General features: G+C 32.0%; 1 long non-coding RNA gene across 1 annotated transcript; it reads right to left on the bottom strand.

Moving 5' to 3' along the window:
• Nucleotides 1-2,598: 2,598 nt before the first annotated feature.
• LOC147845342 (uncharacterized) lies at nucleotides 2,599-8,100 on the bottom strand. The gene is made up of 6 exons (XR_015480305.1): nucleotides 7,374-8,100; nucleotides 7,010-7,065; nucleotides 5,203-5,262; nucleotides 4,293-4,407; nucleotides 3,917-4,028; nucleotides 2,599-2,838 (listed from the first exon to the last, which is right to left on the bottom strand). It is a non-coding gene; the product is annotated as an uncharacterized LOC147845342 (long non-coding RNA).
• Nucleotides 8,101-11,660: the final 3,560 nt, after the last annotated feature.

The following is an 11,660-nucleotide window of genomic DNA, read 5'->3' as shown; positions in this document are numbered from 1 at the left end:
AGAGAGAACAGAACAGAAAATAATGGCAAAAGGAAGGAACATTTGATGTAAGCAGTGTGTGTGTGAGAGAGAGAGAGAGAGACAGGACAATGGGTCAATGACCAATACAGAGGGAAATTATGGAAGTAGCAAAAGAACTTAAAATGGATTAAAAGCAAGTAGGGAAAGGTTAAAACTAAAGAGATGAGTGTGTAAAAAAGAGTGAGAAAATGTACTATAGAATTGAAACAGATTTAAAAAATATTAGAGAAATTCAAACAATGTAAAGAAAGGCCAACTAGTGGGAAAACACTAGATTAGGAAAAAACACAAGCTGAAGCTAAAGAAAGGAATTAGAAGAAAACTAAAGAAACAGAAAATTAAAAAAGATACAGTAGACTTAGTAATAAATATTAAGAAGAATTAACTATTGGACAGCAAATAGAAGAACATAGATGAGAGGAGTCTTTATTTGATGAAGGAAAAATGGGAAAGTGGAAAAATGCTTAGATTATTAACTAAGCAAATTGTTATATTAAATTAAGGGGCAAGGAGATGGACTTTGAAGGGTCCTAGCCTTTTCGCCTGCCTGACATCCCTAAAGGCATTGGGAAATAGATTAAGGTGTTTTGAGAAACACAAGCAGCAACTTGTTGACTGTGGACTCTTATCACATGAACTAAAGCAGTGAGCCAGGCACTGCATACAGAAAGCTACAGAGACTTTGACCCATCGACATATGTTCAAGAGACACTTAAAGAAGGAGAAACAAGAGACTGATGAACTGATCAAAAAGCTAAACTTTCCAGCAACATCAGCTGGGTGAAAGAGAAGCCAGCACCAAGAGGGAGGAGAAATGCTCAACACTTTAACTCCTTAAATAAGCAGGAAATGTGGGGATTCCTGAATACAACAATGCAAAGACTGCACCATCTGTGGAACAGTTGCCTTGGGGTTTGAGGGAGAGAGATTGGCTATGGCCTAGCAAACTCAATCTCAAAAGCCCAGTAGACATATGATCCAAATCAAGTATGTTGCAAATTAAAACAAAAGTGTAGCCTTTCTTGTATCAAATCAGACTCCTGTCAATTGATTAGTTAGAAAGTTATTTTATAAAATAGGACTTTACATTTAGTTAAGGAAATTTGAATTAAATAAGGATTATGAAATAAAAAGATAATATCTATTAATGAAAACAGATAGAAGATGTAATTAAGACAATTGATAATGGGAAAATAGATTGAGTTAAAACATTTCTGAAGCAGGGCTAGTAAAAAGAAGAATTTGTCTATGCAAATTTTTAATTTTAAAAGAGATTTAGCCTTAGAAAATTATTATCAGGAAGAAATTGAAAGGAAAAAGAACAGCACAAGAAAATAGGTCAACAGTGAAAAGCTCTAAGTGTAGTTAAAGATGATTTGGGGGAAAAAAGGGTTTAATGTAATAGATTTTGTTTCATATATCCATACAAGTAAAAATGGAAACTAAATTTGAGGACTAAAGAGTAAAGCAAAACAGAACAAAAAGATTAAATGATTTTTCAGTTAACTTGCAAAAATTACATGAAAGATGTGTATACAATCAAGTAGATGGGTTGCCTTCGAAAGTAAATATTAATAGAGAGAAGTTTAGAGAAAAATAAATAAATGCAACATTCAAATGAACAAATAGTTCAAAAAGATTTGAAGAAGTACAGTTAATACTTAAAGGATTATTATCATTGCAGGACTTGGATTTAGAATTAGAAAATTAACCAGTACAGTGAGGGTTAAAATTAAACTAAATGCACATCTGCAGAGAAAAGAAGAAAAAAGCTGAAATAGGTATAAAAAAACAAAATTGAAGTTTTATTAAGAGTGGGAGTATTAACACCTAGTGATTATAATATGCAATACATAGGTCGTTGGATATTTCTATTTAGATTATATTTCAAATCAGGTATGACAGTGTATGTAATTATTAAGATTTGAATTTAAATTGAATAAATACTTTAATTATGCTGCATCAAAGCAGGTAAAAAGCTGAAGATATAAGAAAAATAAATGAGAGAAAATTTGTCAACTGAAGTTCCTACATTTTATGAACAAATGTTCCTCCTGATGTCAAATATTGTTGATAATTAGTCTCTTTTCAGCCAAGTTTAGGTAATTAGCAAAAGAGGATAGGTACCTATTAGTAGTTTGATTTGCTGCTGAAAATTATACATACACTGTAAACGATTTCTTGTTAAATTAACAGTAAGTTACTGGCAACAATTATCCAGTAGCTGCTGTATTTCATAAAACGGTAACATTACTGTAATACTAATTACATTAGTATTACATTTACTGTAAAATGTAATACATCATTTTACTGTTGTTGATTTTTACTGTAACACCAATTACAGTAGTGATACACATACTGCAAAACTGAAAACAGTATTTTATTGTACATTTTTACCATGAAGAACTACGGTATTTTAACGTTACTTTCATTATTACTGTATAGTATTTTACAGTTATTAAATGTTATTTTATTTTATTTAATAGTGCTACTTTATAATGGGTAAAAATGTTTAAAAATTGCACAAGTGCTATTTTAACTGTTCAAGAAATACAAGAAAAATAAAGAAACTGAAACTTTAACTTCACAATAAAGGTTTATTGTGTAAACCATGCTAAAACAGTGGCAATAATTCAATATAACAAAGCAACAGAACACTAATGAACAATTGATCATTAAAACCAGTCAACAATTAATGCATCAAAAATTATTACAATTTTAAAAACAGGTGAAAATACTGCTACAAGACAGGAAATGATGAAGGCCAAATGATGTGGAAAGGGACAGTGAAAAAGGGCAGCAGCACTTCTGATGATCCTGCAAAAATGACAAGCAAAATCAATCACTGAAGTAAAAACAAATCATCCCTCAAACCATTTAATTCATTCAGAAACGAAACACTGCACTGTTGTTTATATATATATATATATATATATATATATATATATATATATATATATATATATATATAAATATATATAACAGTTATAACATATATAACAGTTTTTTTTAATTGTTTTTGTTGGTGAAATACAGTTTGTTGTCAATTCACAATTACACTAACGTTAATGGGGAAAAGATCAGCGGGCATTGTTCTTGAAGATTGCTAGTCAGGTGTCCACACAGGTGTGTAAAAAATAAAGTCTCATCTTAACTTAATGTCCGACTCTGTATAGCTCGAATATCTGATTCCATGATCACACTACTAGTGCTTCCACGGATTTAAGAGGGGTGAACACAGTTCATTCTCACTTTAAGATAGTCATATTTAAAATTAAATAAATAAAAATAATCTAATTTAACGTGACTAATGTTAATTAAATACTTTTAGGCTTTTAACACGTATAAATCCACTTCTAACTTACAGATAAGATTGCGTTAGAGAACATGAAAGCCGTGGGTGATTTTTTAAAATAATGCTAATGATGAGTTACTGATATTTGGTTTGCATAAAACAAAGTAATCACCAAGCATTCATTTTTGGCAAAATCTGCAGAGAGGCTCAGCGACACGAGGAAATGTGTTAAAGTTGAGTAGAGAACTAAAGAGCAGTCTAGCCTACTTCATGAAATGTTTGTGGTAATATTCTGCTGACAATTTATATTACTGTATTTCAATATGCAGCAGTGATGGCATGTCAGCGAGACAAATAAACATTTTATCGAGTCATTTCATACAATTTATTTATTTATTTATTTATTTTTTATACAAACCCTCTAGTGACATTTCCTCAAACTAAATCATCATAACGTTACTGTGCACAGCATCAGTAAAACATTGAGAATAATTTAAATACTTAATTTTTTAAAACAGTCACTGCTGATTAGAAATTAACATTAAAAGCTAAGCTTACAGAAATCCTGTATGCATGACAATATAAAGATGTATTACTCACTGATGTCGAAGCACTTCCAGGTCATCAGAGATGTAGACAGGACAGAATGTGTGCTATGAAATGAGCTCTTGTGCAGCCTTTGTTGGACATCCAGGTAGTATGTTCACCCACACTGTAAGAAACAAAAACAGAAACAATTTATTAAAATGTGAGGGATAGTAAACATGTTTGGTCTACAGAGAGAAGAAAATGTTTACTTTAAGCATTGATCCTAATGAAACTATTTCTCAACTACATTTAACCTTATCACGGAAACAGCATTTTTGAGCTTTTAGACCAGGGGTGCTCAACCTTGTTTGCTTTAAATTAAAATTAAAACAATAAATCTCTATGTCAAATAAAATACTTCAGATCTAAATAAAGCAGGTGCTTTTACCTAAAGGTTCCTTCCCTCCAGTTAGTTTGGCTGCAGATCCCTCCACATCTGTGCTTTATTCGGTTCTTGTCTTAAGAGTAAGACAAGTCACATTCCAGGTTCATCACAATCTGAGCTAGAAGGACAATATGACAAAAGACAAGACACATATAAATAAGTCTCAGAATAAAATATTTAAAGGAATAGTTTACTATTTTGCCCCTATTTACGTGTTTTAAACTAGTTTGAATTTCTGTTAAACACTAAAGCAGATATTTTGAAGAATGTTAGTAACCAGTAACTATTGACATCCATATTTGAACCAAATTTCTTTAAAAAATATGAGTTTGTGTTCAACGGAACAAATTAAATATATAACTATTTTGAAACAAGTGGAGGATGCCAAAGATGCTATTATTTTCATTTTGGGGTGAACTGTCCCTTCAATTCAAGTGTCAAGCAATAGTCATAAAAACTGATGTGTCGCTTGAGGAAAACTAAATCAAGTATATTCTTTGAACAAGCAGAATCATTATGCCATTGTATTCAGTGATTCTCTTTTACATTTTCCCACTATAAAATGATAGCTTCAACATGCAATCCATGTTAAGACAAAAATGAATAGCATAAAATAACATATTGAACTAAACTTACAGTTTCCAGGCTGTTTGAAAAAAAAAACCCACATATGCCCAGTAAAATTGCTAATAAACACAAAGACAACAGTTATAGAAAAAAATGTTTGTCTAATATTTACTCAGCACTTGGTAGGCAAATAGCATAGCCGTGGCTGTTTTAACACCAGATTTTTTTTTATCTTAGGAACTGCTGGAAGAAGAAAAAAAGGTTGTACATGAAACTCCTCACAACAAATCTGTGAACAACTTGACATTTAAAAATCTAATCAAAATGAGGAAGACATCGACATTACCTTGAATAATCAAGTGAGGAGTGATTGGTAGCATCAGTTTTTCAACATCAATTACTGTAGCTGAAAAACAGATAAATATAATAAGAGTAAAATAAGACTTAACATTAATTAATCTAAATCTATGGTACAACCATACCAATCTGTATGGGGTTAAAATACATTTGTACACAAATCATTCCCTGACCCCATCAATTTCTCTTAGAATAGGATGGATATATATATATATATATATATATATATATATATATATATATATATATATATATATATATATATATATATATATATATATATCAGGGCTCGAAATTGTGACCATTTTGGTCGCATATGCGCCCGAAAATTAATCTATGCGACCTCATAATATATTTGGGCGCATTAGTGCGACTGCAGATAATGGTTGTAGTGCGACCTGTTTTGATTTTTGTAAAAACGTGCTGAATCGCTCTTCCTTGCCGCTATATTGGTTCATATTAGCTGTCATTCACTCAAGGTATTGCGCTGTCAGATGACAGGGAAGGAGCTTTTATAAACACGGGAAATGCAAACGGCAGAAGAGTAAAAACTTAAAGCACACAGGTTTGCAAACCCCACCTAAAATTGAGGTGCACATGAGAGCGATCATGACACGTCACGTGGTGAATAATGATCCGCCAGCTGAGATCAATCGAGTACGCGCTTCATGGAGAAGGTGCCCGCATCTCCATGCGTTGCATTCACTGCGTGTTCAGCGCAAATGTCCGCTAAAAGTCAAATCTAATACTGTACATATCATCGCCAAAGAAGTTTACTAAGTTTACACTGAAACTGCGTTTCATAACAAACAGCGGTATTGCGCCGGTGGTCATCGTAGCAGAAATATTATTTATTAAATTGACATCCATATATAAACAGCAGTACAAAATAAATATTTCTTACTGCAATGCTTCATTTTTGTTTGATGCAAACTATACAATTATTTTTTATAAAGTAACAGACTTTTTATAGCAGATAACCTACATTCATGCACATTCAAGGCAGTATCATAATGAGAAATGTAATTCATTTTTACTATTATTGTCATTTTCATCATCATTAATATTCTAGAATTATTAGACATTCATTTTGGAATTATTGCACACAAATATCAATGTCTTCGCAGCATTAGTTAGATAGTTGTTTCTGGTTTTTGTCAGTCCTATTGATGTTGTTTTAAAATACAATAAATCCCTTAAAAAGCAATTTGCAGCGGTGCTCAATCATTTTTGGTGGGTGCTCCTAAATTTTTTCTGGTGCTCCTAATCCTAAATATTTGAAGTTGGGAGCACCGGTGCTACCAAGTAAAAAAGTTAATTTCGAGCCCTGTATATATATATATATATATATATATATATATATATATATATATATATATATATATATATATATATATATATATATATATATATATATATATATATATATATATATAGTGATAATGACTTTGGCTTATATCTGTGTACTCAGAACGTACACTCACCTCAGGTACACCTGAACACCAAAAATTAAATGTACAATTAATGACACACTATACATCAAGCTCATTAACATTATTGAGAAATAGACAATATATGATATATATATAATATATATATAACAATATATAATATGTATTTTGTTAATATTAAAGTTAGCTTAAAATAATTCAACTGCATTTAATTTTCAGCTCCATTTAATAAAACAGTTAAGACTCATTTCATTATGAGTTTAGTTTAAATAACTAACTTACAGTTGAAAAATTTTACCATAATGATAGCTTAGTCATAATGACTATGTGAAGACCAGAGCTTACCTTAACGGTAAAGGTTTAACTTTTCATGGTGACTTCGCCTTCATCTCAGTGTTGTGCTGAAATAGAGAATTCATTAATGCAGTTACAATAAGTTAAAGTTATGTTTTTTTCAGGTAACTTAACGTATGGTCAAAAACTCACTCAAGATAAACTCACTGTATCTAATACCTCGCAAACACTACAATGACCGCCTGGCGTCTGTTATTTCTTGTTTAAAATACCGTTTGTTAACGGATAGCGTGACATAACATAAGAACCTACAAGTAATGTCACTTGGTTAATTCTTTTAAATTACACACACAATACACAGAAATACTTATAAAACAATCCTTTAACGGACAGAATTTGACTTTAAAACACTTACCGAGGATGAATTCGCTGGATGAAAGACGACAGGTGAATTTCAAATTAGGAGAGCCGTTGCCTGCATGTCGAGTCTTGTCCGTTCGGTTCTATGAATCGGCTCCTTAGTGAACAGTAAAGAATCGAATCCGCCTAAAACCGATTCCTTGTTGTATATGATTCATTACTATTTCGTTATACTGCTAGGCCACACGCATTTATACACTAATTATACACTAATTGCATATTGCTGAATGTGCTTGTGAACACGTGTGATCAAATAATTCCCAAGCAAACGGTTCAATTCGGTTCAATACGATTCAGAGTCGCTCGAGTGCTGAACCGAACCAGTGCAAACGTGATATTGATTACAATATAGTAACATTGTTTTTTATTCATTTTACCAGCGAAATTATTACATATATCTGACCTTGACAATACGAATAAAGTTCGTTTGAAGTGTTTTGAGAATTATATTAAATATATATCTATAAATATATATATCCTCCCAGAATTCATTTCACATCAACAAGCAACTGGTAATGGCGCATGAGAAAGCCCAGCTAATATTATAAATATTGCGTTTAATATGTCACGAAATGAAATTTTAACAGTGTTTCATGCGAGAATGTAGTTCTTACAAACTCAAATCTGTGGTTTATTCATAGATATCATGTGTAAATTTTAAGCGTGCTTTGCCGATAGCGGAGATTCTGACCTCCAGGGTGCCTATCATCACTCATGTATCCGGTGAAACGAGGTTATAATCGGCTAGACATGTGAGACTTCCCCCAGTCTTAGATGGTTCTATAATGAATGTGTTATGAAATTTAGTTTTAACCGTTTTTCATGCGGGAATGTAGTTGTTTTAAACTCAAGTCTGTGGTTTATTTATAGAGATGGTGGGTATTTTAAAATATTGTTTTGAAAATGCGGAGATATGTGACCTCCATGGTGATGACGAGTGCCCTAACCTCATGAATCCGTCTAAAGCAGGCTGGTCATTATGACATTTAAGCTGACTTTGGTTTCATGAATCAATTACTTTTGTTCCAGTTTACGTTTTGGTTAAGCACAAAGTTATGTTGATTAAAAATGATTTAATATTTTCATGTTAACCTTATAAAATTAAGGTGCAGTACACCCAAATATGGAAAACCAGGGGACAGCTTTATGCACTGAACAGTCTGAAGAAACTGGTTATTTTATTTTTCTTCACAAAATACTTTGTCAAAAAATAAAATAAACATAATAATAATAATATAAAGTGTGTGTAGAGTTTTTCATGGTCATTTGCAGTACTGTATTTAGATGCACAGTAACTGATTTTTTCCCAAAATTCATTGTAAAATCTGCAGTAGCATACTGTTAATAATGTTCACAGTATGGAAATGTTGAGAATACATTATCATGCTGTGAAAACAGCAATATATACAGTAACACACTGTGCACAGCTTATACAGTAAACAACTGTTGAGAAATGCAGTATAATACCGTGAAAACAACAGAAATCGTTTACAGTGTACACAAAGTCTGAAGATCTTATGATGAACAGTAGTGTGTTACACTATGTTGATTTAAATATCAGCAGCTCCTTATAGCTCTAGCTCAATTAAAAGACAGAAAACCCATGATGACTTTTAGGGATGACTGAAATTTAGTATTGATGGAACAGAGAATTTTACAACAAACTGCACTAAAGAAAATTTATGAAACAGGAAAGACTGCAAAAATAAGGCCCTAAATTAACAGGAAACACAGATTCAATAAAAGCATTTGAGATGATGAAAGAAAAATTAGTTTATCATTAAAGGAAACAATACAGATTTGAAAGTTAAACAAGTGACAGAATATGAGGTAGCAAGTCATCTATAGTGCTTATAGAGCTACAATCTCAATTGAAGAAAATTGTGAAAATTAAACAACAAAAAAAGTCTCTGTGAACAATCTAGCATGAAAGGGGGGAAATAGCCTATATACATAAAAGACTAATTGTTGTGCCAACAGCATCTCCAAGTATACTTATTGTCGATGCACATGAATTTGATCAAGGGTGAAGTATTAGGAAAACTTAAACAGCAAGGAGATTGGTATCAGTCGAATGCAGTGCTTAGTGAGTTTTGTCCATGTGACATCTATGCTAAATATAATGTGAGGGAATGAACAGCGAGCAGTACCTGAAGTGACTTTTAAGCATTTATGAGGTTATATTAAAATGAGTACAAGGCAAGAAATACATGTTTGTACTACTTAACAGGTTGGGATTAAAATCTGGTTGTGATGATTAACTATATTTCTCATGAATAAAAACATCCATTCTTAGATTTGGACTATCATCAGAAATAATTTCAAATAATGATTGTGCATTAATAAATTTAGAGTAAATAAAGTAAATTAAAAATAGCTAAATAAGTAAATAAGTGATTAAATAAATATTCAAATAAATAAATAAAACAGTTAAAGAAGTACTGTTGATTAAGAATGAATCAAAGGCCAGAGTGAAGTTTATCAAGAACAATCACAAGAACTGGTCAAAGGCACCAAGAAGATCTATTAAGGCCATAACTTTTTTGAAATATGTAAAAATAGGAAACCTGATTGAGTTTGGATTGGTAAACTGGACTGATGTGTAAACTGATGCTTTAATGAGTTTTTATGTAAACTAACAGAAACAGGAACACTGCATGGAACGCTAATTGCACATAAGAATTTCTGTCGAATAAGAAAAACTAACTGCCATGTATGAAGTTATTTATTTACAGGAACAGAACAGGGAACGACAGAAGGAAACTGTTTTGGAAGATGTTCCTGCTGTTGTTGCTGCTGATGATGCAAATAAAGATGAGTGAAAGCCTAGAGGTAACTTCTCCAAAGGTAAAGGATTATTCCAATCTGACCGAGTTGGACGAGAGTATCAAACAATTGTCTTCTTAATTTTTTGAAAGAGGCAAATATCCCACAACAAAATGAATGTAAAAGAACAATCATCTAAAGAAAAATGCCGACCCAGAGGATATGCATGAATCAAACTGATACATATGCGATTTATGAAGAAATTGACTATGACCAGATCTCAGATGATCAGCTCTTAGAAGAAACTAATAACAGTGATTGGTATTGCTGGGAAAAATACACAGTTGAAAAATTGCAAATATCCAATTGCCCAATATGTTTATAATGGCCTCTATAAAGCTTATAGTGGTTGTAAATCTTTATGATTAAAGACATTGTGCAAAACTCAGGAAAATAACTGCAATATACCATACAGTAACTCACTGTTTTGCCAGGCTTGATGTCTTGATATTATAGGAAGCTTCAAATTTACATTAGAGAACAATGATAGGTTGAAAAAGAATGTAAAGAAATGGACATCAGAGTTCAACCAGCAGTAAGAGAGATCCCCACAAAATAAGTGATAAATAAGAAATTAGAATATGAATGTTGTAATCAAACAAGAGGATCAGAAAATGTAGAAAAATTTAAAGGAAATTGTGCAATAATTTGGCATTTAAGTGACAATATGTAGGAAAAAAATAAAATGCCTATATGCAAACCTTCCAAATGGCTACAGCTACAATAAAGAGTATAATGTGGCCAGTTTCTGAAGTTGCAATTATGAGAAAAAAAAAGTGATAAGGCAGTTAACCGCACACTTGGTATTTGTACTGGACAATGTACAATTCCAAAGATAATTGCCCTTAATACAAGAATATATACAAATAGTACACTATTAGTGGATCTGTGGATCAGGAGTATTATGCCCTAATATTCCATTGGATTGGAAAGGGATTTGTACTATAGTTAAACTAATACAGAAAATGATAAAATGATTGGGTTAAAGAGTAGGATGACCTAGAAAGACAAAAGAATTGAAAGCAGCAGAATTATAAGCATCAAAGTTAAGAGACAATATACACCTGACTCAGAAGTTCACATAGATACAATTGGCCAACCTAGTGGATTACCAGATACGTTTAAAGTTAGAGATATAGTAAAAGCAGGACTCGAGGTTATAGTAGTGTGTATAATTGCAATGGGAAAAATTTAAGTATGGATTAACTACGTTTATTACAACCAACAAAGATTTATACATTACACAAATGATGCCCCTACAGCATTAGGAGAACAATTGGCTCTGACAAGTAAAATTGCTTGTCAAAACAGTGCACCATTTGCTGCACCTATACCTAAATAATACTGCCCCAGGTGGATATTTTACGGAAGCTATGCGGAAATTGGAAAACCTGAGAAAAGTAAAAGAAAATGCTGGAGCGGATAAGAACTTATGTGACTGGTTTGCTTCTGTATT

This window comes from Danio rerio, chromosome 3 (genome assembly GCF_052040795.2).
Source record: "Danio rerio strain M-AB ecotype USA chromosome 3, GRCz13ab, whole genome shotgun sequence".
Classification (NCBI taxonomy): Eukaryota; Metazoa; Chordata; class Actinopteri; order Cypriniformes; family Danionidae; genus Danio; species Danio rerio.
This window is presented reverse-complemented; position numbering and strand designations above follow the sequence as displayed.